The 27,575-nt window shown below is 39.1% G+C and overlaps 1 long non-coding RNA gene and 1 pseudogene across 1 annotated transcript in view; one reads left to right on the forward strand and one right to left on the reverse strand.

Moving 5' to 3' along the window:
- The first annotated feature begins 968 nt into the window (after positions 1–968).
- Gm31706 overlaps positions 969–27,575 on the forward strand; it is a 96,328-nt gene continuing 69,721 nt past the window's right edge. The window contains exon 1 of the long non-coding RNA XR_386198.2: positions 969–2,982. This is a non-coding gene — a long non-coding RNA (predicted gene, 31706). The remainder of the gene's footprint in view (positions 2,983–27,575) is intronic.
- Gm6663 (predicted gene 6663) lies at positions 25,822–27,529 on the reverse strand (annotated as a pseudogene).

Consider the following 27,575-nt stretch of genomic DNA (forward strand, 5'->3'; position numbering starts at 1 on the left):
ACATAGAAATGGCAGGGTTGTTTAAGCAGGGCTATTTGTCTACTACAATGCAGCTCTTAGAAATTGGCTTCTTGTTAAAAATAAACATCACAAAATTCTGTTTATGGTACCACTTATGCTTAAGCAGAATCCAGTGAGATATGTCTTGCTGGGTGGTCTCAGGGAAGACAGTGTTGGAATGTCATGACACATAGGTGAAATTTCCACACATGTTTTACAGATACAAAAGAATGGCTGGTAATAGGAAATAGATGAAACTTAACAGTTGGGGATTCATTCAATTCTAAACTTAGAGATCCCGAGAGAATCCACCATATGACAATTTCCCCAGACATAGAGAAGGCTTATCCCACTCTAATTTGTATTATTGAATAAGAGCAAAACAAGGATGCCCATAAGTGATGAAAATGGCTGTCTCAGCTTCTGTTTCCCGTAATGAAGTTAAGTCTCAAAATAAAATTCTCATTATAGTGTTTTCTGTGACTCATGCAATAGGCATACTAAGTACATCAAATAGAAACTCATTAGACTATACTGTGTTTATTCACTTTCTTCATATTTTTAATTTGCATGACTAAGCTTTGTTTTATAAATAAAAATATAAACTTTATCAAATATTCAAGTAATTATTTGGTTAACTTTATTTTAGAACAATTTTAAAACACACATACAGATAGGATAGAAAGACATAATTTGAAAAATTAGGTTACAGGGCATATGTTTGTTGACCTTTTACTGGATTATATAAAGCATTAAACTTTTTTTGTGCTTTGATTGTGTTAGGGTATCCAGTGTTGCTGTAGTAGGATAGCTGTGCTCTGAAGGTATGATATTATCATGGCTTTTGTTGATTGTGTTCTTTCTCTGGCCTTCAGCCATCTGGATGGCTTTAGTCCCTGGATGTTCCTGTTGTAGTACATATTAGAAGGAGTATGGTTTTCTGAATCAGCAGGCCTGATAAAGGTGAGTGGAGAGGTGGTGGGACAATGGAGATTAAGTGGGGATATCAGGCTGCTCATAGCAACTGGGCATGCCCCAGAGGACTCAGAGGGCAGGAAAGATGATGCAGGAGGGAATCTAACCTGTGTCGTTCTGGATCAGCAGGTGGGTAGAGAGGTGGCAGGACAATGGAGGTCCATTGGGGATAGCATGGGGCTCCAGGTATGGAAGCTGGGCTTCCCCAGAGGCCTCAGTGGACAGGAAAGACAAGACAGTAAAATTAACCTGAAAGACAGTTTCATGCTGTTCAACGTTTTCTTTCTTAAAGCATTCCCATATAGCTAAGAAAAGATTTGAAAAACTTAAGATGTGAAAATATATGCATGCCCCCTCCCTGAGTCTCTGTGTATGTGTATATAGATACATATGTAATGGTCATGTGATCCATGCGCTTGACGTTGTGCATATGTCTGTGGTTTTTTTGTACATGTGTTTTTGTTTGTAAAAAGGTGTATCACTTTGAAGCTGGACACTCTGAATCCTTCCGTAAATTGAGTGTGTGGATTTAGCAAAAGGAACCTTTGAATCAAAGTTTCTGTTGGAAATGTAGAAACATTGCTATAATTTCTTTATGGTTATTGCTTTGTAGGAAACTAAGAATAGTCTGATTTTTTAAAACTCTGAACTGATTTGCTTTACTAGTATCAATGTCGACATAATTTCTCTTTAGACTTGGTACTCAGTGACTTGATTAATGCTTCAAGATGATTATTCTGTGTACTGGCTAGTTTTGTGTCAACTTGACACAAGCTGGAGTTATCACAGAGAAAGGAGCTTCAGTTAGGGAAATGCCTTCACGAGATCCAGGTGTAAGGCATTTTTTCAATTAGTGATCAAGTGGGGAGGTCCCCTTGTGGGTGGTGCCATCTCTGGGCTGGTAGTCTTGGTTCTATAAGAGAGCAGGCTGAGCAAGCCAGAGAAAGCAAGCCAGTAAGGAACATCCCTCCATGGCTTCTGCATCAGCTCCTGCTTCCTGACATGCTAGAGTTCCAGTTCTGACTTCCATGGTGATGAACAGCAGTATGGAAGTGTAAGCTGAATAAACCCTTTCCTCCTCAACTGCTTCTTGGTCATGATGTTTGTGCAAGAATAGAAACCCTGACTAAGACAAATTGGTACCAGCATAGTGGGGTATTCTTGTGACAACCTGACCATGTTTTGGGGAGGACTGTGGAAGGACTTTGGAACTTTGGGCCAGAAGATCCATTCAGTGTTAAGAGCTCTGTAGAATGTTGTATAGGAGCTTGGAAGATAATGTTGAGAACAGTGCAGAAGATGGAGGCCTGGCTTGTGAAATTTCAGAGGGAAGATTAAAGACTCTTTTCAGGGCCAATGCTATTTGGATTGTAAAGATTCTGTAGTTCTGGTTAGCTGGTGCTGAAGAATCAGCTGTGATTAATAAGATACCAGAACTACTAAAGTAAAACCTTTGCATTACTGGGACTTTTGATGCTGGTTAGCTGGAGCTAAGAAATTAGTGGTGATTAAGAAGAGACCAGCATCATTGAGATGATATCTTCTGGGAAGTGTTTTCTGAGAGCACAGAGGCTGTGTTCCAGAGATAACCAAGGTTGTACCTTGTGCTACTTGGTGGGACTTGGTTATGTGTAAGAGTCACCCAGGTGGTACTGGTTTTGAAGGCATGAAGGGGTCACACAGAACAGCTGAGGCTCGGCACTGTGAGAGGCCATGGAAGGCCATTGGTGAAGGTGCAGCCTCAGTTGCAATTGATGGCCCAGGATTAAAGGGGTCATGCAAAGGAGTTGAGGCTTGGTACCATGAAGAGAGCCTATGAGAGGCTATTGTTGAAGCCAAGTTACAGTGAAAGATAGCAGCGTTTTGGAGATGCCAGTACCACGAGATGACCACCAAGAACAGCAGCAGCAGTGGAGTACAGGCAGCTGGATCCTAGAAGACAAACTGTGTGCTACAAAGGACAGTGCTGGAGAAGTGACCCAAGCCCTTGGAGGAGCCCAGAAGATGGTGAGTTGGATCTCAGCCATTGGACGGTTGGAGTTTAATTTTTGCTTTTGATTGTGACTGTGCCCTGATATTTTTCCCTCTTGAAGGAAGTTTTTTAGTGAATCCCACAGTTAAGAGACTTTGAATTTTAAAATATACTGGATATTTTAAAAGGATTGAACTTTTAATATGTAAAGAATGTGGGATTTTTAAAGTTGTTTAGATCTTGGGGATGAATAAGAAACTACTGGTTGAGGCTTACTAGTGATGTGCTTGTGTGTCAAGTTGACAAGGGGTCAATTGTACTGGCTAGTTTTGTGTCAGCACAGGCTGGAGTTATCACAGAGAAAGGAGCTTCAGTTGGGGAAATGCCTCCAGGAGATCCAGCTGTAAGGCATTTTCTCAATTAGTGATCAAGCAGGGAGGTCCCTTGTGGGTGGTGCCATCTCTGGGCTGGTAGTCTTGGCTCTATAAGAGAGCAGGCTGAGCAAGCCAGGGGAAGCAAGCCAGTAGGAACATCCCTCCATGGCTCTGCATCAGCTCCTGCTTCCTGACCTGCTTAGTTCCATTCCTGACTTCCTTGGTGATGAACAGCAGTATGGAATAAGTAAATAAATAAAAATAAAGCTGAATAAACCCTTTCTTCCCCAACTGCTTCTTGGTCATGATGTTTGTGCAGGAATAGAAACCCTAAGACATTCTGTAATATTTAGCATATGGTATAACTTCTAAAAAATGCAAATTTAAAGTTTGTTTGATTCTATGAAAAATCCTGATGTATTTAGTATGTCAACATAGATGTAGGTAGGTAGTCTATAACATTTTAGGATGTGTGTGTGTGTGTGTGTGTGTGTGTGCGCGCGCTTGCGCCCGCGTGCGCAAATATTTGGCTTCAAATATTAATTTAAATTGATTATTCAATTTATAATGTCTTCTTGAATTTGAGGGTGTATTGATAACTTTCCTAAATAAACTAACTTTGCTTTCCTTTTTTGGGGGGGTATTTATTTTTTTTTACATTTCCAATGCTATCCTAAAAGTCTCCCACACGCTCCCCAACCCATTCCCCCACCCACCCAATGCCACTTCTTGGCCCTGGCATTCCCTTGTACTGAGGCATACAAAGTTTGAATGACCAATGGGCCTCTCTTTCCACTGATGGCTGACTAGGCCATCTTTTGATTCATATCAGCTAGATACATGAGCTCCGGGGGGAGTATTGGTTAGTTCATATTGTTGTTCCACCTATAGGATTGCAGATCCCTTCAGCTCCTTGGGTACTTTCTCTAGCTCTTCCATTGGGTGCCCTGTGATCCATCCAATAGCTGACTGTCAGCATCTACTTCTGTGTTTGCCAGGCCCCAGCATAGTCTCACAAGAGACATCCATATCTGGGTCCTTTCAGCAAAATCTTGCTAGTGTATGCAATGGTGTCAGCTTTTGGAAGCTGATTATGGGATAGATCCCCAGATATGGCAGTCTCTAGATGGTCCATCCTTTCATCTCAGCTCCCAAATTTGTCTCTGTAACTCTTTCCATGGGTTTTTTGTTCCCAATTCTAAGAAGGGGCAAAGTGTCCACACTTTAGTCTTCGTTTTTCTTGAGTTTCATGTGTTTTGCAAATTGAAACTTATATCTTGGATATTCTAAGTTTCTGGGCTAATATCCACTTATCAGTGAGTACATATCACTTGAGTTCTTTTGTGATTGGGTTACCTCACTCAGGATGATGCCCTCCAGGTCCATCCATTTGCCTAGGAATTTCATAAATTCATTCTTTTTAATAGCTGAGTAGTACTCCATTGTGTAAATGTAGCATGTTTTCTGTATCCATTCTGTTGAGGGGCATCTGGGTTTTTTCCAGCTCTGGCTATTATAAATAAGGCTGCTATGAATATGGTGGAGCATGTGTCCTTCTTATCGGTTGGAACATCTTCTGGATATATGTCCAGGAGAGGTATTGCCAGATCCTCCGGTAGTACTATGTCCAATTTTCTGAGGAACCACCAGACTGATTTCCAGAGTGGTTGTACAAGCCTGCAATCCCACCAACAATGGAGGAGTGTTCCTCTTTCTCCACATCCTCGCCAGCATCAGCTGGCACCTGAATTTTTGATCTTAGCCATTCTGACTGGTATGAGATGGAATCTCAGGGTTGTTTTGATTTGCATTTCCCTGATGATTAAGGATATTGAACATTTTTTCAGGTGCTTCTCAGCCATTCGGTATTCCTCAGGTGAGAATTCTTTGTTCAGCTCTGAGCCCCATTTTTTAATGGGGTTATTTGATTTTCTGGAGTCCATCTTCTTGAGTTCTTTATATATATTGGATATTAGTCCCCTATGTGATTTAGGATAGGTATAGATCCTTTCCCAATCTGTTGGTTGCCTTTTTGTCTTATTGACAGTGTCTTTTGCTTTGCAGAAACTTTGCAATTTTATGAGGTCCCATTTGTCGAATCTCAATCTTATAGCAAACACCATTGCTGTTCTATTCAGGAATTTATCCCCTGAACCCATATCTTCGAGGCTTTCCCCTACTTTCTCCTTTATACGTTTCAGTGTCTCTGGTTTTATGTGGAGTTCCTTAATCCACTTAGATTTGACCTTAGTACAAGGAGATAGGAGTGGATCAATTCGCATTCTTCTACATGATAACCTGCAGTTGTGCCAGCACCATTTGTTGAAAATGCTGTCTTTTTTCCACTTGATGGTTTTAGCTCCCTTGTCGAAGATCAAGTGACCATAGGTGTGTGGGTTCATTTCTGGGTCTTCAATTCTATTCCATTGGTCTACTTGTCTGTTGCTATACAGTACCATGCCATTTTTATCACAATTGCTCTGTAGTACAGTTTTAGGTCAGGCATGGTGATTCCACCAGAGGTTCTTTTATCCTTGAGAACAGTTTTTGCTATCCTAGGATTTTTGTTATTCCAGATGAATTTGCAGATTGCCCTTTCTAATTCGTTGAAGAATTGAGTTGGAATTTTGATGGGGATTGCATTGAATCTGTAGATTGCTTTTGGCAAGATAGCCATTTTTACCATATTGATCCTGCCAATCCATGAGCATGGGAGATCTTTCCAACTTTTGAGATCTTCTTCAATTTCTTTCATCAGAGACTTGAAGTTCTTATCATACAAATCTTTCACTTCCTTGGTTAAAGTCATGCCAAGGTATTTTATTTTATTTGTGACTATTGAGAAGGGTGTTGTTTCCCTAATTTATTTCTCAGCCTGTTTATCCTTTGTGTACAGAAAAGCCATTGACTTGTTTGAGTTAATTTTATATCCAGCTACTTCACCAAAGCTGTTTATCAGGTTTAGGAGTTCTCTGGTGGAATTTTTAGGGTCACTTATATATACTAACATATCATCTGCAAAAAGTGATATTTTGACTTCTTCCTTTCCAATTTGTATCCCCTTGATCTCCTTTTGTTTTGGAATTGCTCTGGCTAGGACTTCAAGTACAGTGTTGAATAGGTAGGGAGAAAGTGGGCAGCCTTGTGTAGTCCCTGATTTTAGTGGGATTGCTTCCAGCTTTTCACCACTTACTTTGATGTTGGCTCCTCTTTTGCTGTAGATTGCTTTTATCATGTTTAGGTATGGACCTTGAATTCCTGATCTTTCCAAGACTTTTATCATGAATGGCTGTTGGATTTTGTCAAATGTTTTCTCCAAATCTAATGAGATGATCATGTGGTTTTTGTCTTTGACTTTGTTTATATACTGGATTACGTTGATGGATTGCCATATATTGAACCATCCCAGCATCCCTGGGATGAAATTTACTTGGTCAGGATGGATGACTGTTTTGATGTGTTCTTGGATTCAGTTAGCAAGAACTTTATTGAGGATTTTTGCATTGATATTCATAAGGGAAATTAGTCTGAAGTACTCTATCTTTGTTGGGTCTTTTTGTGGTTTAGGTATCAGAGTATTTGTGGTTTCATAGAATGAGTTGGGTAGAGTACTTTCTGTTTCTATTTTGTGGAATAGTTTGTGAAGAACTGGGATTAGATCTTCTTTGAAGATCTGATAGAACTCTGCAATAAACCCATCTGGTCCTGGGCTTTTTTTTGGATGGGAGACTATTAATGACTGCTTCTATTTCTTTAGGGGATATAGGACTGTTTGGATCATTAACCTCATCTTGATTTAACTTTGGTACTTGGAATCTGTCTAGAAATTTGTCCATTTCATCCATGTTCTCCAGTTTTGTTGAGTATAGCCTTTTGTAGAAGGATCTGATGGTGTTTTGGATTTCTTTAGGATCTGTTGTTATGTCTCCCTTTTCATTTCTGATTTTGTTAATTAGGATGCTTTCCCTGTGCCCTCTAGTGAGTCTGGCTATCTTGTTGATTTTCTCAAAGAACCAGCTCCTTGTTTGATTGATTCTTTGAATAGTTCTTCTTGTTTCCACTTGGTTGATTTTGCCCCTGAGTTTGATTATTTCCTGCCGTCTACTCCTCTTGGGTAAATTTGCTTCCTTTTGTTCTAGAGCTTTAAGTGTGTTGTCAAGCTGCTAATGTGTGCTCTCTCTAATTTCTTTTTGGAGGCACTCAGAGCTATGAGTTTTCCTCCTTGAAATGCTTTCATTGTGTCCCATAAGTTTGGGTATGTTGTGGCTTTATTTTCATTAAACTCCAGAAAGTCCTTGATTTCTTTCTTTATTCCTTCCTTGACCAGGGTATCATTGAGAAGAGTGTTGTTCAGTTTCCACGTGAATGTTGGCTTTCTATTATTTGTTTTGTTATTGAAGATCAGCCTTAGTCCATGGGGATCTGATAGGATGCATGGGACAATTTCAATATTTTTGTATATGTTGAGGCTTGTTTTGTGACCAATTATGTGGTCAATTTTGGAGAAGGTAACATGAGGTGCTGAGAAGAACATATATCCTTTTGTTTTAGGATAAAATGTTCTGTAGACATCTGTTAGATCCATTTGTTTCATAACTTTTGTTATTTTCACTGTGTCCCTGTTTAGTTTCTGTTTCCATGATCTGTCCATTGGCGAAAGTGGTGTGTTGAAGTCTCCCACTATTATTGTGCGAGGTGCAATGTGTGCTTTGAGCTTTACTAAAGTTTCTTTAATGAAATGGCTGCCCTTGTATTTGGAACATAGATATTCAGAATTGATAGTTCCTCTTGGAGGATTTTACCTTTGATGAGTATGAAGTGTCCCTCCTTGTCTTTTTTGATGACTTTGGGTTGGAAGTCGATTTTATTAGATATTAGAATGGCTACTCCAGCTTGTTTCTTCAGACCATTTGCTTGGAAAATTGTTTTCCAGCCTTTCATTCTGAGGTAGTGTCCATCTTTTTCTCTGATATGAGTTTCCTGTAAGCAGGAAAATGTTGGGTCCTATTTGTGTAGGCAGTCTGTTAGTCTATGTCTTTTTATTGGGGATTTGAGTCCATTGATATTAAGAGGTATTAAGGAAAAGTAATAGTTGCTTCCTATTATTTTTGTTGTTAAAGTTGGCATTCTGTTCTTGTGACTGTCTTCTTTTAGGTTTGTTGAGGGATTACCTTCTTGCTTTTTCTAGGACTTGGTTTCTGTCCTTGTATTTTTTTTTTTTTTGTTATTATCCTTTGAAGGGCTGGATTCGTGGAAAGATAATGTGTGAATTTGGATCTGTCGTGGAATACTTTTTTTTTCTCCATCTAAGGTAATTGAAAGTTTGGCTGGTATAGTAGCCTGGGGTGGCATTTGTGTTCTCTTAGTGTCTGTATAACACCTGTCCAGGCTCTTCTGACTTTCATAGTCTCTGGTGAAAAATCTGGTGTAATTCTGATAGGTTTGCCTTTATATGTTACTTGACCTTTTTCTCTTATTGCTTTTAATATTCTATCTTTATTTAGTGCATTTTTTGTTCTGATTATTATGTGTCGGGAGGAATTTCTTTTCTGGTCCAGTCTATTTGGAGTTCTGTAAGCTTCTTGTATGTTCATAGACATCTCTTTCTTTAGATTTGGGAAGTTTTCTTCTATAATTTTGTTGAAGATATTTGCTGGCCCTTTAAGTTGAAAATCTTCATTCTCATCTACTCCTATTATCTGTAGGTTTGGTCTTCTCATGGTGTCCTGGATTTCCTGGATATTTTGAGTTAGGATCTTTTTGCATTTTCCATTTTCTTTGATTGTTGTGTCGATGTTCTCCATGGAATCTTCTGCACCTGATATTCTCTCTTCCATGTCTTGTATTCTGTTGCTGATGCTAGCATCTATGGTTCCAGATTTCTTTCCTAGGATTTCTATCTCCAGCGTTGCCTCACTTTGGGTTTTCTTTATTGTGTCTACTTCCCTTTTCAGGTCTTGGATGGCTTTATTCAATTCCATCACCTGTTTGGTCGTGTTTTCCTGCAATTCTTTACGGGATTTTTGTGCTTCCTCTTTAAGGTCTTCTACCTGTTTAGCAGTGTTCTCCTGTATTTCTTTGAGTGAGTTATTAAAGTCCTTCTTGATGTCTTCTACCATCATCATGAGATATGGTTTTAAATCTGGGTCTAGCTTTTCGGGTGTGTTGGGGTGCCCTGTACTAAGTGAGGTGGGTCTGCTGGGTTTCTGATGATGGTGAGTGGTCTTGGTTTCTGTTAGTAAGATTCTTATGTTTACCTTTCACCATCTGATAATCTCTGGAGTTAGTTGATTTAGTTGTCTCTGGTTAGAGATTGTTCCTCTCATGATTCTGTTAGCCTCTATCAGCAGACCTGGGAGACTAGATATCTCCTCTTAGTTTCAGTGGTCAGAGCTCTCTCTGCAGGCAAGCTCTCCTCTTACAGGGAAGGTGCACAGATATCTGGCGTTCGGACCTCCCTCCTGTCCAAAGATGAAGTCCCAAAACAGGACCTGTCCCAGAAGCTGTGTTGCTTAGGACTGTCACAGAAGCTGTTAGCTTCTGTAGTCCACACTCTCACCTGTGCAGACTACTCTCAGAGGAGTCCCGGAGCCAATATGTGTGCTGCTGATGTTCAGGCCAAGCCCTCCCGGGCCTTTTAGACACCTATCCTCTGGCCAGGAAGGTGTCTGGATGTCTGGAGCCCGAAAAGGGGGCTGCCTCAGAAGCTCTGTGGCTCCTGCCTCTCCCAGAAGCTGTTAGCTTCTGTAGTCCACACTCTCATCTGTGCTGATTATTCTCAGCAGAGTCCCGGAACCTGCTTTCTTTTATTAGAGCACTTGGTTATAGCTGTGTATTATTTCTATGTACCACTGGGTTTAATTTGCCAATACTTCAGAGTTTTGTGTACATTTATCAGTAGAAATTACAAATATTAATCAACATTGAACCTGGAAAGACTCAGAGGATGAAGTGTGTACACACTCTGTAAGCATGAAGAACTGAGTTTGAATCTACAGTAGTCACATAAAAATCTGGTATTGCAGCCCGTATCTACAGCTCCAGCTCTGAGTGAGTGAAGATAAATGAATTCCTGGAACTTACTGACCAATCAGTCTAGCCAAATTAAGGATCCAGGTTAAGGAAGTGACTGTACTTCAAAAAAAGTAAGGAGGATCCAGGGCAGGCCCTATGCCCAGGATTAGGCAGCTGTGGTAATGTGAATAATCATTGGCTCCTTAGGTCCACTGGGAGGTATGACCTTGTTGGAATGGGTGTGGTCTTGTTGGAATGGGTGTGACCTTATTGGAGGAAGTATGCCACTGGGGGTGGGATTTAAGGTTTCTGAAGCTAGGCCCCTTGTCACTCTAATCCAGATGTAGAACTCTCAGTTACTTCCTTAGCATCATGTCTGCCTGCATCGCACTATGCTTCCTGTCTTGATGATAATAGACTAAATCTCTGAACCTGTAAGCCAGCTCATATTGGATTGTTTTCCTTTATAAGAGTTGCCTTGATCATGGTACCTCTTCATATCAATAGTGATATCATGTCACTGACTAAGACAGTAGCTAACACAAAGTGTATTCCATAGACTTAGAAAAAGAAGTCTTGAGAGAACATGAAGTTGGGTGGATAGGGATATGGGAGGATCTGGGAGGAGTTAGGGGTATAAAGATGATCAAAATGTATGGGGGCCATGTAGAGTTCTGTGATCTGTGTGGCTGGTAGTGTCCGTGTTTATGTCCATGATTTGATCTTCTGCTGGAGGCCATGGAGATGTCCATGATCCATGCTACTGCTGGAGAGCATGTTGATGTCGATGGTCTGTGCCTGGGACCATGTTGGTATCCCTGGTCTGTGATATTATCAGGGGCCATGCTGATGTTCATAGCTCATTGGAGACCAGGTTGATGTTCATGGTCTGAGCTTCTGCTGGAGACCATTTTGATATCTGTGGTCTGCACTGCTGCCAGAAATCATGTGAAACTCCATGATCTGTGCTATCTCCAGTTGTATGGGCAAGGAAAGTTCTGCTGTGGTGGTTTCAATGACTCTAGACACAAAATTGAGAATGAGAGACAATGGAAGTTTCTGCAATACCCACCCACCCATCATACCAAAAAGAAACAGTTTATACAAAATGCCATTGAAGAGAGTCCTTGAAAATTGTAATGGAGATGCTGAAGTGTAGCTCTTCATAGTTCATGACTTCTGGTGCTGGGATGGGAAGAACTCAGGTATTTTTAAGGCAACTGGGGATTTGACCATGCTTCAGTGAATATATGGGTAAAACAAATTATCCTTTGTGTACTTAATTTTCTTTCTTGGGGGGTACAAAAAGGTAGGAAGGTGACTCTGGGAGGAATGGGAAGTAAGTGTGATTGGGGTGTATTTTGAAATTCCCAAATAGTCAATAGAAATAAAAATGTTATTTTAGAAAAAGTTTATCAAAATATAGTATATGACTGTCTCAAATAATTAATAAAAACATTATTAAAAATAAGATGGAGGGTAACTTAGAAAGATACCTGACATTGGCCTCTGGCATGTAGAGACATGCACACACACATGCACACATATATGCATATACATGTGTACAGACATAATCCACACTCTCAAAATAATAATATTAAAAAATAATAACTTTATAAATATCAGTCTTATCATCTGAAACTATTATACTGAACATTTAAATATTTAAAAATGGTCTATTTCAGCATGCCTACTGTCTTAGTTAGAATTTCTATTGCTGTGGTAAAAACCTAATTCCAACTCTTCTCAAACTATTCCACAAAATAGAAACAGAAGGTACTCTACCCAGTTCATTCTATGAAGCCACAATTACTCTGATACCTAAACCACACAAAGTTCCAACAAAGAAAGAGAACTTCAGACCAATTTTCCTTATGAATATCGATGCAAAAATCCTCAATAAAATACTGGCAAACTGAATCCAAGAACACATCAAAATTATCATCCATCATGACCAAGTAGGCTTCATCCCAGGGATGCAGGGATGGTTTAATAGATGGAAATCCATCAACGTAGTCCACTATATAAACAAACTCAAAGACAAAAACCACATGATCATTGTGCTAGATGCTGAGAAGCATTTGACAAAATTCAACACCCCTTCATGATAAAAGTCTTGTAAAGATCAGGAATTCAAGGCCCATACCTAAACATAATAAAAGCAATCTACATCAAACCAGTAACCAACATCAAACTAAATGGAGAGAAACTCAAAGCAATCCAACTAAAATCAGGGACTAGACAAGGCTGCCCACTTTCTCCCTACCTATTCAATATAGTACTTGAAGTTCTAGCCAGAGCAATTCGACAACAAAAGGAGATCAAGTGGATACAAATTGGAAAGGAAGAAGTCAAAATATCACTTTTTGCAGATGATATGATAGTATATATAAGTGACCCTAAAAACTCTACCAGAGAACTCCTAAGCCTGATAAACAACTTCAATGAAGTAGCTGGATATAAAATTAACTCAAACAAGTCAATGGCCTTTCTGTACACAAAGGATAAACAGGCTGAGAAAGAAATTAGGGAAACAACACCCTTCACAATAGTCACAAAAATACAAAATACCTTGGTGTGACTCTAACTAAGGAAGTGAAAGATCTGTATGATAAGAACTTCAAGTCCCTGAAGAAAGAAATTGAAGAAGATCTCAGAAGATGGAAAGATCTCCCATGCTCATGGATTGGCAGGATTAATATAGTAAAAATGGCTATCCTGCCGAAACCAATCTACAGATTCAATGCAATCCCTATCAAATTTCCAACTCAATTCTTCACTGAGTTAGAAAGGGCAATTTGCAAATTCATCTGGAATAGCAAAAAAACCTAGGATAACAAAAACTCTTCTCAACAATAAAAGAACCTCTGGTGGAGTCACCATGCCGGACCTAAAGCTGTACTACAGAGCAATTGTGATAAAAACTGTATGGTATTGGTATAGTGACAGACAAGTAGACCAATGGAACATAATTGAAGACCCAGAGATGAACCCACACATCTATGGTCACTTGATCTTTGACAAGGGAGCTAAAACCATCCAGTGAAAAAAAGAGCATTTTCAACAAATGGTGCTGGCACAACTGGAGGTTATCATGTAGAAGAATGCGAATTGATCCATTCTTATGTCCTTGTCCAAAGCTCAAGTCTAAGTGGATCAAAGACCTCCACATAAAACCAGAGACACTGAAATTAATAGAGAAGAAATTCGGGAAAGGCCTCGAAGATATGGGCACAGGGGAAAAATTCCTAAACATAACAGCAATGGCTTGTGCTGTAAGATCAAGAATTGACAAATGGGACCTCATAAAATTGCAAAGCTTCTCTAAGGCAAAAAACACTGGCAATAAGACAAAGAGGCCACCAACAGATTGGGAAAGGATTTTTACCAATCCTAAATCTGATAGGGGACTAATATCCAATATATACAAAGAGCTCAAGAAGCTGGACTCCAGAAATTCAAATAACCCCATTAAAAATGGGGTACAGAGCTAAACAAAGAATTCTCAACTGAGGAATACCGAATGGCTGAGAAGCACCTGAAAAAAATGTTCATCATCAGGGAAATGCAAATCAAAACAACCTTGAGATTCCACCTCACACCAGTCAGAATGGCTAAGATAAAAAAATCATGTGATGCAGATGCTGGCGCAGATGTGGAGAAAGACGAAAACTCCTCTATTGCTGGTGGGATTGCAAGTTTGTACAACCACTCTGGAAGTCTGGTGGTTTCTCAGAAAATTGTACATATTACTACTGGCATGTCCAGCAATACCTCTTCTGGGTATATACCCAGAACATGTTCCAACTGGTAATAAGGACACATGCTCTACTATGTTCATAGCAGCTTTATTTATAATAAGCTGGAAAGAACACAGATGTCCCTCAACAGAGGAATGGATACAGAAAATGTGGTACATCTACATAATGGAGTACTACTCAGGTAGTAAAAACAATGAATTTATGAAATTCTTGGGCAAATGGATGTATCTGGAGGATATCATCCTGAGTAAGATAACCCAATCACAAAAGAAGTCATTAGATATGCACTCACTGATAAGTAGATATTAGCCCAGAAACTTAGAATACCCAAGATTCAATTTGCAAAACACAAGAAAATCAAGAAGATAGAAGACCAACTGGTGGATACTCCATTCCTCCTTAGAATAGGGAACAAAGTACACATGGAAGGAGTTACAGAGACAACCTTTGTAGTTAAGCCGGAAGGATGGACTATCCAGAGACTACCCCACCTGGGGATTCATCCCAAAATCAGCCACCAAACCCAGGCACTATTGCATATGCCAGCAAGATCTTGCTGAAGGGACCCTGGTATAGTTGTCTCATATGAGGCTATGCCAGTGCCTGGCAAATACAGAAGTGGATGCTCACAGTCATCTATAAGATGGAATACAGGGCCCCCAATGGAGAAGCTAGAGAAAGCACCTAAGGAGCTGAAAGTGTTTGTAACCCTATAGGTAGAACAACAATACGAACTAACCAGTACCTCCAGAACTCATTTCTCTAGGTGCATATGTAGCAGAAGATGGCCTAATCGGCCATCACTGGGAAGAGAGGCCCCTTGGTATTGCAAACTCTATATGCCCCAGTACAGGGGAATGCCAGGGCCAAGAAGTGGGAGTGGGTGGGTAGGGGAGCAGGGCGGAGGGAGGGGATAGGGAACTTTTGGGATAGCATTTGAAATGTATATAAAGAAAATATCTAATAATTAAAAAAATAACTGTTACCAAAGTACATTGGGGAAGAAAGCGTTTGTTTCAGCTTACATGTACTGATTACAGAACATCATGAAGGCAAGTCTAGACAGGAACCCAAACAGGTTAGGAACCTGGAGGCAGGAACTAAACCAGAGGCTGTGGAGGAGTGCTACTCACTGACTTGCTCTTCATGGCTTGCTCAGTATGTTGTTTGATAACACCCTCTGGCTCAGGGGTGGCACCAACCACAGTCATCTGGACTTTCCCTTTTCGATCACTAAATAGATAAATGCTCCATAGGTTTGCCTATGTTAAAGGATCATTTTCTGAACTGTGGTTGCCTGCTCTCAGATGATTCTACCTTATGTGTAGTTGACAAAACAAGCAAATAACAACAACAACAAAAACCAAGCAAGCAAGCAAGCAAGCAAGCAAGCAAGCAAGCAAGCAAGCAAGCAAGCAAGCAAGCAACAAAGCAAGCAAGCAAGCAAGCAAGCAAGCAAGCAAGCAAGCAAGCAAACAAACAAAAGACAGACATAACACTTTCAAATCCCACCCCTAAAAATTCTCTGACATGTTTTAAAGTGGCAGATTAAAAAAAATTACTTAGTATTCTCGTTATTTTTTGTTGTCAGATCTTTCTGCTTTGGGACCAGTTTTGGCTCCTTTTTGTTTACTTAAAATCCATCCATTTTTTTTTCTAGTATTTAAAAGCCATTGGCATAGAATTTAGGTGATATACTCATACTCCTTTGACCTCTTCTGATATCACAGTCACATCTAATTTTATTAATTCCCCCCCCCCCTTTACACATAAGGCTCAGAAAAGTCATTTATTTTATTCCCTTATTAGAAGCAACTTCTAATAAGGAACTTCTGTTTTTTATTATTCATATTGTTTCTCTAGCTTGTAACTTAACATTCTCATATCTGCTTATGTCCTTTTTATTTACTCTATAGATTAAATTCCAATGTATCATTTTGCAAATTTATATTATTCCTCCTATATTTTTTACTTGCATTTTTTTAAAAAGCTGTTCTAATTTCTGGCTTGAGTAATGAACCAAAGTTATGCTTATGTTAGGTCCAGTTTATGAGTAACTTGTTTTTATAATATTTACTTTTAGCTTTCATTTCTTTCCCTAATTCTGAAGACTTAATTTTTATTATTACTTATGTAACTTCTTTAAACAACTTAACCTCTTTATTGAATTCCTTTTAAGGAATTAGCTTCTGCAACTTCTTTGAAACTATAAACAATAATCACTCTAAACACATCTAGAATTTCTATTAGGAAGGCCCTTCTGTATATGTCTGTCTGTCTGTCAAGTTTTCCTCTGATGGTACATTGTCAACAACATAAATAGTACTGCCACAGGTTCCTGCCTCATACCCACGTTTCTTAGTTCTGAATGAGTCTCTGTGGGGGACATTTGAGGATATTTTTCATGCCTGTAGGTCTCATCAACCCATCCCATGATCGGCAGCAATGCATTTGACAGCTAGTGTCAACTTCTCGGGAAGTTCAGATCTTTCTTCTAGCATGGTCTTGGCACTGCAGTCACTTGTTTTACAACACACTGTCAGAGTTTTACTGGTTGACTGTGAATTTATAGTTAGGAGTTCTGTGTTATTTCCCACAGAGACTTCAGGTAGCAATGGCTCTCTAGTGTAAGTGCTGAAGAGGCAGGTAGAACAAAAGCTTTGGAAATTCGTCAGCCAGTCCTGCAGCCTTTTACTTATTGAGAAACTGATTCACTTGAGAATAAAGAAGAAAGGCAAAGCGTTTATTCCAAAAGGAAAATAACTTATTTGGATTGATTTTGTTGTTATTTTGAGTTTTAGATGCCATGCCTCGTTTATATTTTGTTGCTTAAAATGCTTCATATAATGAAGGTGGTATTTATTCCTGCCTGGCATTTGGGTCATTGTTTCTCTTAGTGGAGATTTAGTGGATGACCTGGGTGATCTGTTTCAACATTTATAACCAAAAGTCTGTGTGTGTTTTCAGAAGTAAACAAGTTGATTTCTCCCACTCAGCCGACTGGAGAAGCTGCTGTGCTGTAGGCAGCTGGCACAGTGCTGAGCCTTGAGATCAAATGGACAAGGGGCAGAATGCTGGCCCTCAGCTCCAAATCATTGTGTCTGTGCTTTGTTTGGTAATACTGGGTCTGAAGTTCTGCAAAAACTAAATTCTCTGTTGTGTGTTATTTTTATTTTAGGACTGACTACTGAAAGCAATGTAGATAAGACAACAGGGTTAGGTCAGGGACAAGGGGCACAGTCTCAGAGTTGCTTCCTCTCCCTACCAATGCACCAGTAGTGTCCTTCATAATGGCAGTGTTTGGCTCAATACCAGCATTCATTTCCATATTCCAAAAATCAGCCTCTCCCTTACCCCTCAGATATAGGGGCATCAATCAAGCAGTAGCTATCCATTAGAGATCTGACTCTTAAAAACTAACCATGGCATTATATGTGTGCATGTCTCTCTGTGTGTATGTGTATGTATAACTTAGGTAAAATTTACCACTGCTTGAGGTTGATAGTTTATGTCAAGGGCCAGAGAGTAAGAAACTATAAAATAGTGTTAGTAAACATTAAAGAGAGAAGGGAAAGAGGGTCTTGGGATTCTGATTCTACAATTTCTGTTTGGATACTCTTTACCCAATACAGTCACAAACACAGCTTACAAAAGCTTATATGTTTTGCTGTTAGCTATCAAAAACTCTTTTGCTAGATTTCTGAGATGATATTTAGCAATATTGTGAAGCAAATATAATGTGACAGCTGACGATGAAAACAGTAATACAGAGTGAGGTGAAGGAACTAGCTTCAGAAACAAAATCCTCAGGGAAATAGAAAACAGAAACTTCAGTAATTTTATAGGCCATCTTATACATGTAGACTACTGGAATAGACACCAGACTCTAGCCTTTAGTTAGAAAGCAGCAGTCAGTATGAGCCCACATCAAGGTGGAGGCAGTCAGCTTCAGGACCTGATATGTTTATAAGGGTGACATTATCATTATTACCTCAAAACAAAACATTTTAAGCATTACTTTTCCCAGGTTGTTTTCTCTTCCATCTTTCAGTGTGTGTGCAGATAGCAATTCTGAACACCTAGATTCTACAGAGTATTTTTCTTTCATGATGAAAGTGTTATCTGCAGCTTTTAATCACCCTGAAATTTGTCAGATGGAAAATAATGATTTTTATGGCCTTGGTGTCTAGATGCTCTTGTATTGAAGGCTAGGAGCTTAGAAATATTTCTGTCTTGAATATAAAAGACAAAAAATGTGTTTATTTGATAACTTTTCTTCTTATTAGTTTTTTGAGAATTTCATGTAATGCTTCTTGACCATATTTATCCCATATTCCTCCCAGATACATGCCTCTTCTTTTTAAAAAGTTCATCAAGAATAGTTGCTGCTGCCAATCTCTTCTCAGATGTCTGGCCTTCCACTGGAGCATAGTTAATCTACTAGAGGACTATTCTTAAGAAAAGCTCACTCTCCTTCCCCAGAGGCTATCAATTACCCATAGTTCCTCAGGTACGTGTATGGCTTTGTTCACACCTTTCTTTTCTATGTTAGGATTTTGTCTGGCTTGAGCTTGTGCAGATTTTATGCTGCCACACCCATTGTGAGTTCTAATATGCAACTGCCCTGGTACATCTGAACACGCTTGTAATCACCACTGCCTCTGGATCTTAGAATCTTTCTGATTTCTTTTCCACAATCATTTCTGATGGAGGATAATATAGGTGAACAAGTTTGGGCTGAACATTCCTTAGCCTCTCATGCTCTGCACCTTGGCCAATTGTGGATTGCTATTAGTCACTATCAACTGCAGAAATAGACTTCTCGAATGAGGATTGAAGATGTAGAAAATGTGCTTACAGAGAAGCACCATGGAAATCAGGACTGTTAAATACTCAGGGTTGTCTCTTCAAAGGGGAAGTGTATAACCCATTTTCTATCCAGAAGGCTGGGAATAGATATGGTTAACAGCCTGTCTGTTAACTGGTTCTCCAAGGCTCTCATAACCATCTCAGTCAATCTATAGTGCTATCCTCCTGGAGACCATTATCACAAGTGTTGGAGGTACAGTGGTCCTTGCACTCAGAGAGAAGCAATAAGACAACCAGTGTTGTTAATCATGCAGGAGTGTCTCCTCAATGGAGGAGATAAAGTAACTGCATTCAATCTTGAAAGCTGACCTTTTTGCTATCTGTGCAGAGAGACCTTATTCACTTTTTGTATATAAGCAGACCTCATCTAAATTCCCCAGAATGATTATTCTAGACTTTTCTTTCCCTAGACTAATACCCATCCTAGGGTTATGTGCTATAAGTACTTTATAACATGCTGGTGTCTATGCTCTTGGTCAGAGACCACATTGGATTCTAGGCCATTTAGTTATGGAACTCACCCTCATGGCTACATGTACAATGTGAAAGAGCTTCTATGAAGTCACACCACAAGTTTTATTGCATGCTTAGAATTGGACTGATTGGATTGATTGTTGCCTGATTGTTGACTTTTCCCAAGTTACACTGTATTTTAAGTATTCTGACAACGAAGCACCTGGCATTAGATTCCCTGTAGTTTGATCCAGAGAAAATCAGTCTGCACATAGTTTCCATCTTATCTCTTCACGTGGTTTACTTCCGTGTATACCTGCAGGGAACCCCTCACACGAACGTGTTTACCTTGAGCCTGCATCTTCAGTTAACCTACAGAACTCAGAAGATGTTACTTGTGTTTTACAAGAGTTTCCATTAATCATGCTTAAGCTTTGTTGTACATACAGGATCGAATTCATTGTCACAGAAAACTTTTCCCCCAAATTGTGTTGTGTTAAGTATACCTAAAATAAGCTGCCTGGTATCAGACTCTTAAAGTTTTATCCAATACTGGCTACTAAGTCTTGTTGAACTAGACTGTCTTCTTGTCTCACATAGATCACTACTCTTCTGGCTGTGGTATTTTCAGAGATCCCCACAGGGAGATGTACTAATCTGTGGGGATGAAGATAAGTCATTAAGAGTTGATCTTGTCACAATGATGCAACATGTGAAGACTTTGTTGACAGCTATATTAGTCACTGCTGGCCTGGACACACAGGTGCTCTGCATGAGATGGACATACACAAATGCAGTTTCAATCACCGACAATTGGGGTGGGCAGGGGATGTGCTGAGCTGTCCTCAGAAGACCTATACAGACACATTGCTGGCCTGCCTTTCTCCTTCAACTATCTTTAAGCCCCAGGCTGTGTTTGTATCTGTCAGCCTGAATTCACAGACAGGAGCCTAGCATAACTGTCCTCTGAGAGGCTCCACCCAGCAGATGACTGAAACAGATGCTGAGACCCACAGCCAAATATTAGATGGATCTTGGAAAGTCTTGTAGAAGAGTTGGAGAAGGATTGAGGAACTGGGAGGAGACAGGAACCCCATAAGAAGACCAACAAAGTCAACTCACCTGGACCATTGGGAGCTCCCAGAGATTGAGCTACCAACCAAAGAGTATACAAGGAATGGACCTAGGACCCAACTCCTCACATCTGTAGCAGATGTGCAGCTTGGTCTTCATGTGGGTCCCCTAATAACTAGAGTTGGGGCTTTCCCTGTGTCTTAGGGTTTTACTGATGTGGACAGACACCATGACCAAGGCAACTCTTAAAAAGGACAAATTTTAATTGGGGCTGGCTTATAGGTTCAGAGGTTCAGTCCAGTATTGTCAAAGTGGTAACATGGCAGCATCCAGGCAGGCATGGTCCAGGAGGAGCTGAGAGGTCTACATCTTCATCTGAAGGCCGCTAGCAGAATACTGACTTCCGGGCAGCTAGGGTGAGGGTCTTAAGTCCACATCCACAGTGACACACCTACTCCAACAAGACCACACCTCCTAATAGTGCCACTCCCTGGGCCAAGCATATACAAACCATCACACCCTGACTTTGTTGTCTGCCCATAGATCCTACTCCCTTAACTGGGCTGTCATGTCTGGCCACAGTGGAAGCAGATGTACCTAGTCCTGCCATGACTTGATGTGCCAAAGGGGTTGGTTCCTCAGAAGACACCTTCCCTTTCTCAGAGGTAAAAGGAAGGGTAGATGGAGGGAGGGGCCATGTCAGGAAGGAACTGGGAGAAGGGTGTGTGTGATTAGGATATAAAGTGAATAAATAAGTTATTAATGAAAAAAAAGGAATTATCTAATAGTATGGTCATTTACCAGAATAATAGTAGCAGATTCTCCACTACAGACTATGACCTGTCAAGTCACAGGTACTTGGGCTGATAAACATATCACCTATGAACTCTATCTTGTGAAGTTTGCCTTAAATTCAGTCAGAATGTTAATTTCATTATTGAATCATTGCGCATATATGGCCATATTGGTCATTGATGCTGCTTACAGGTTCACAGGTAAACAAGACTGGTGATTATATTTGTTTTCTAGTAAGTGTGCATAGCACCTTTCTACACCATGAGTGCTAGCATAGTGATGAAGACTCCAGGTCAATACCATTTCTTCATGTTCTGTTATTCAAATATACATGTCTTCAGCAACAGGGTTTTATCATCAAGTTCTGCAGGGTAAACTGACAGCATTGGCAGTAGGTTGTAATGTTTGAAGATCTATGGGACCTCACTAGCCAACAACTCCAAAAGAGGGCACCCATTCCTGGGGTTTTAATGTGTTGTCTTGTGGTATCCCACAAGGCCATTGTTATCTCATTGATGGTAACTCTATTTGAAATATATGTGTGTATATATTTTTATATGCTTCTACAGTAGTGGGTTTCCATATGATGCAGTGTTAGTCATACCTCTTTATATCTTCTTCTACTCTGTCCTCCATCCCCATCCCAATAACCACTGCATCCAATCTCTACTCCATTAAAGTTCATTACTAATTCTCTGACCACTATAGTTATACTAAATCACATATGCATAGCTGGAGAATCCAAGCTAACATTCATAAATGAAAGAAAACATACATTAGTCTTTCTCATTCTGTATTACCTCATTTAAAATTCATTGTTTCTAGTTAGTCTATTTACCTAAAATGTCACAATTTCATCTTTCTTAGGAGCTGACTTACACTCTACTGTACACATGCACCACATTTTTGATCCATTCCTAAGTTGATAGGTATCTTGGCTGTTTCCATTTCCTCATTATATGAACAGAGCATTAAGGAGCAGAGATGGGCAAATATTTTTATAGTAGGATATAGAGTCATTTGCATATATGTCAAATTGTATAGATGGATTATGAGGTAGGTTTATTTCTAGCCTATAGAGGAAACTCTACACTAATTTCTACAGTGGCTAGACCAGTTTGTATTCTTACCAGCAGTTAATAACTACCCCCTCTTCCCACATCCATGCCAGAATTTGTTATCATTCTTTTTATCTTGGTCATCCTGATTCTGGAAAGATGAAATCTCAAAGTAGTTTTATTTTGAAATTTTTGATAGTTAAGGATGTTAAACATAAAAAGTGTTTCTCAGCCATCTTTTATGTACTTGGTTTAGTTCTAAGTCCCATGTTTCAATTGTATTGTTTGCTTTCTTGATGTTTATGCTTTTAAATCTTTATATACTAACCTTCTAGATGAGATACTGACCTTCTGACAGATGGAGGTATTTTTTTTTTTTTTTACCCTCTCTGTAAGATGCATAGTTGGTTTAAAGGAGGTATAGAAGCCTTCATATAGGGGATGTCAGATATATTAATTACCTTAATTGTTGGTGTCAATGCCTGAAGCTACTGTGGCCCTGTTCAGAAAAAGTCACTGTTTTAATGAGCTCAAGCATATGCCCTACTTTCTCTTTCAGCAGATTCAGGATCTTGTGTCTTATGGTGAGGTCCCTAATCAATTTGTAGTTTGTTAGTGTAAGCAATACAGATCTGATTTTATTCTTCTACATGTAGCTATCCAGTTTGACAAGCACTGTTTGTTGAAGGTTGTGTCTTTTTGCCAATGTGTATTCTTAGGCTATTTGTCAAAACTCAAATAGCTGTAGGAGTTAGGACTTCCTTAATTCATTTCTTCATTTCTATAAAACACTACATTAATAGGATTAAATAAATTAACTAATTCTATTTGTTTATAAATTCAGCTTGGCTGAAGTGACTTTTAAAATATTTACTTTAAAAAAGTCACTGTATTGCAATGCAAACCATTTTAAAGTTGATGTAATCCCAAATGCTGCTAATACTTGGGTCTAGAACCTGTTACTAAAGTTTGGTTAATTTTTTTTTAACCTTTCCCAATGTCTAGAGATTCCTTGTGATTTCATATGGTAATTTTAGGTTTTAAATTAATATCATGGTTACATTTTAAATTGATTTTTGTGCATCGTGAAAGATATGAATCAGATATTATTCTTCTGCAGGTGTTGGTGTTGAGTTTTGCCAGCACAATTTATTGAATAAGCTATTTTTTCCACTTATGGTTTGGCTTACTTTGTCAAAATAAAGTAGCCATAGTTTCATCTCATTATTATCAGGTCGTCTGTTCTAATCTTGTGGTCTACTTGTTAGTTTTTAATGCCAACTCTAGGCTGTGTTTATCACTGTATCTCTGTAGTATAATTTGAGGTTGCATACTGTGATACTGCCAACTGGATTCTTTTTTTGTTTGTTTAATGTTTCAAGACAGGGTTTCTCTGTGTAGCCCTGGCTGTCCTGGAACTCACTCTGTAGACCAGGCTTTCCTCAAACTCACAGATATCTACCTACCTCTGTCTCCCAAGTGCTGGGATTAAAGGCATGGGCTATCACTGCCCAGTTTTGCCAACTGTATTCTTACGTTTTTAGGATTGCTTTGGCTATCTGTGGTCTTTTGGGATTCCTTAGTGATGTTTGCATTTTTTAAAAAAAGGATTTATAAAATATAGCCTCAACATTTTGACAGGTATCAAATTAAATATGTGGATTAGTTTTGGCAGTATAGCCATTTTCACAATATTAATTATGCCATGCCAGGAGCATGGAAGGTCTTGCCATGGCTTTAGTGCATTGGTTTTCAGCCTTCCTAATGCAGCAACCTTTAATACAGATTCTTATGTCGTAGAGATGCCCAACCATACAATTATTTTCATTATTACTTCATAAGTATAATTTTGCTACTCTTATGAATTGTAATTCAAATATCTGTGTTCACCTATGGTCTTAAATGACTCCTGTGGAAGGGTCATTTGACCCCATTCCACAAAAGTGTTGAAACCCACAGATGAGAATTTTGGCTCTATTATCTTCTTTAAATTTCATTTTTTAATGTCTTGATGGTTTCATTGTAGAGGTATTTTACTTCTTTTGTTAGGTGTATTCCTAAGTACTTACAAATGGGGTACTTTTTCTAAGAATACAATGTATGTGTGAGTGGTATTTTCTGCTGTTGTTTATATATATATATATATATATATATAGAGGCTCTTACAGGATTTTAAGTATGCAATGTTATCATCTGCAGATAAGGATAGTTTGACTTTCTTTTGTATTTGGTCCAACTGCAATATAAAATGTTGTAAAGAATTATATATCAAAACTAACCAAATTCCAAGAGTATGTGTAAGAATACATTTGATATTGAAAGTGTAAAAACCAATGTAAAATCCTCAGCTTTTATCTAGTTATTCTAATTATATAGAAGTTCACTGAGTTGCATATTTGACTTCTTCCTTACCCATTGTTATCTCTCATCACTTTCTGTTGTCTAATTGCTGCAGTGAAGACTTTGGGTAGTGCACTGAATAAGAGGAGAGTGCAAACATCCTTGCTTTGCTCTTGACATCATAGAAAATGCTCTCAGTTTGCCCTCATTTTAGAATAATGGTGGCCATAAATTTGTTTTACAGAGCCATTATTACTTTCAGGTGTGATGTACCTGTTCCTAATGCCTGCAGGACTTTTATGCTTATAAACTACCTTTTCTGAAATCAAGATGGTTATATTGTTTCTAACCTTGTATGTTTATAACATATATTATATTATTGATTTACATATGTCATGTTGATCCTGCTCTTCAGGGTGAAGCTCACTTGATCACAATGCATGATCAATTCTTCTTAATGTGTCCCAGAATTCAGCTTAAAAGTATTTGATTGAGAACTTTTGCATCTGTGTTAATCAAATAAATTGATCTATAGTTTGTTGTTGTATCTTTACGTGGGTTGATATCAAAATAATAAAATTAATTTGGTAGTATTCCTTCCAATTCTATTTTGTGGAACAAGTTAAGAAGAATTGGTATTCAATATTCCTTGAAAGTCTGGTAGAGTTTAGAGGTGAATCCTTTTAATTTTGAGCTTTTCTTGGAGGGGGACTTTTGATGAAATCTTTGATGTTATTACTTGTAATGTTCTGTCTTCTGACCTCAATTCTGATAGTTCATATTTTAGAAATTTGTCTGTTTCTTTTAAATTTCTAGGTTTTTAGAGTACAAGTCTTTAAAGCATTCTCTATTATTGTTCTGGATTTTATTGGAACTTACTGTAATAGCACTTTAAAAAAAATCTCTAATGTTAATTTGTGTCTGAAGTTTCTTTTTCTTTGATTGGATAATGGTGTGTCAATCTTACTAACTTTTTCAATGACCATTTTACTACTTATACTTCAGATAGGGGCTATTCAGAATTTACAAAGAACCGTAGAAATTCATGCAAAAGGGGTAAAACTGGCAATCAACAAATGGGGGCAATGAAATGAATAGACAGTTTACGAAGGACAAACATAAATGGCCAATCACAATTTTTTTTTGAAATTTAAAGAAAAAATTTATTGAAGATCTGAAAAACAACTCCTACAAGATTGACTTTTCCATAAAACTGCAGCTACACGATGCATTGCGTCTATCATGTTAAAACATGCATTAGACACAAATACAAAACCCATGAAAACAAGCCACCATTCTTTAACAGTTGAGCAAAGATAAGATGCCTAAGGAATGACATGGATGACTTGCAAAGGATGGGCTCTTTAAGCACCATTAAGAAAAAAAAGAGCACAGATGGATGAGTGTTCAGTTATATACACTGAAGTGAACCTTTGGCACTAGGAATCAGAGCATTTGTCATAGAGCATTAACACATATTATAAAAGTGCGTAGTGTCAAAGGAACAGAACCACCAGCATTCAAAAGCAGCTTTGTCAACTAGGCAAACACTCTACAGCATCTCTCTGGTGTCCATCACTGATACACTGGTAGAAACTTTGAAATGAAAAAAAAAGGAAGAAAAAAGGAGCAGTTACTCCTTTTATTTTCTCTGTTTAAAATCAAAGAGGAAACAAACAACTCTGTTATACACTAACGGTCTTCAAAGTACATCATTTGTACAAGAGAAGGACTAAGAACCAAACTGTTTACAGAGATCCAAGCACGAGGGAGAGAGGGAGAGCACACCCCTCACACGGCTTTCCGATGGAACTCAGGAGGAGCCACTTCATAATCACTGGCACTGAACAAGGTTGCAGAATTCTTCGCCAGGTACTTGAGAAAATCATGTAGATAGTTCAGTAATAAAGCAAGGCTTTTCTCATCTAGAGGCGTGTAGGCCAACATCGCTCCAATTCGCACAAATAATCTCAGCAAATGTGGCGCTCCGTACACCTGGCATGGGCGCATCCGGGTGGTCGGCAAGGATTTCCGCGTACTGTGGTCTCTCAAACTTGTAGAGGAGCTGAGTGCCCAACATGACATTGAAGTACTCCTTTATGCCTGCCACCACCTCATTAACAGCATACTCTTTATTATCTGTATTTCCTCGAGACTTCTTATAATTTGCATAATCCTCCAAAATGGAATCCACATTCTTCTTGGCAGAAAGATAAAAAAGCTGCTTTTGTCTGGTGATCAAGTCCCAGTCATCCACAAGCCAGGGTTTCAGCTCTTCAGGAATCTTCACTTTAACTTCAACTCTGTTCATGAAGGTTTCTTCATTTTCAACAGTAGGATCTACCCGGGCTCTCTTCTTCCTAGGAGGCTGAGGTGTCTCACTGGTACTGCCACCATCTCCGTTTCCAGGTGTTTTCTGCTTGTTCTTTTTTGTTTTCACTTCAACATTTTTCTGTTGCAGACCGGATTTTTCTGTTGTTCTTCCCCGGAGCAGCCCCTCTCATCTTGCCCTCTGCATATTGTTCCTGATTGGCCTTTTGAAGTTCTCGCTGTTTCTGCAAATTAGTGTCCACGTATTTGAGTACTCTGCTTTCTGGCAGCCATTCATCCCAATTTTTATTCCAGCCACTGTAATGGATGAAGTATTTCACTTGTTTGTCCTTTATGGCAACCTTTACACACTTTGCTTCATAGAGAAGAGGCCCATGAAAGCACAGCACTCGCTCGCCCTCCTGGAATTTCGGCTTAGGGTCCTGCTTGGGCGCCATTTATAAGTGATTCGCCGCCTCCTCCTTCTCCCACCACCCCTGACTACCGCCCCCTACTCTCTACTCCACCCAACTCCCCAATCACAATTTTAAAAAGCATTCAACACTCCTAATAATCAGGG

This window comes from Mus musculus, chromosome 18 (assembly GCF_000001635.26).
Source record: "Mus musculus strain C57BL/6J chromosome 18, GRCm38.p6 C57BL/6J".
Taxonomy (NCBI): Eukaryota; Metazoa; Chordata; class Mammalia; order Rodentia; family Muridae; genus Mus; species Mus musculus.